Here is a 285-nt window from a genome sequence, read left to right as displayed (position 1 = left end):
GCCGTCCCATCACCCCACACCGGTCCAGGAGCGTTGGCGTGTCCTGGCACCCCACGCTGGTCCAGAAGCATTGGGGTGTCCTGGCACACCACACCAGTCCAGGCGTGTTGGGGTGGCCATGCCATCACCCCACACCAGCCTGTCCCACACTGGGGTCCCCTGCCCCATCACCGACCTGCTCCGACCGCCCCACATTGGGGTCCCCCATCCCATCACCCCTCACCAGCCCCCTACGACTGCCCCACACGGGGTCCCCGCGTTCCACCACCACCACCGCACCACCCT

General features: G+C 68.8%; 1 protein-coding gene across 1 annotated transcript in view; it reads left to right on the top strand.

The window, feature by feature from the left end:
* The window catches only part of LOC104129372 (myosin regulatory light chain 2, atrial isoform-like), a 4940-nt gene that overhangs the window by 219 nt on the left and 4436 nt on the right, over positions 1-285 (top strand). The window lies entirely within an intron of this gene.

Source organism: Egretta garzetta, unplaced genomic scaffold, assembly GCF_000687185.1.
Source record: "Egretta garzetta isolate BGI_Z169 unplaced genomic scaffold, ASM68718v1 scaffold1727, whole genome shotgun sequence".
In the NCBI taxonomy this organism is placed as follows: domain Eukaryota; kingdom Metazoa; phylum Chordata; class Aves; order Pelecaniformes; family Ardeidae; genus Egretta; species Egretta garzetta.
This window is presented reverse-complemented; position numbering and strand designations above follow the sequence as displayed.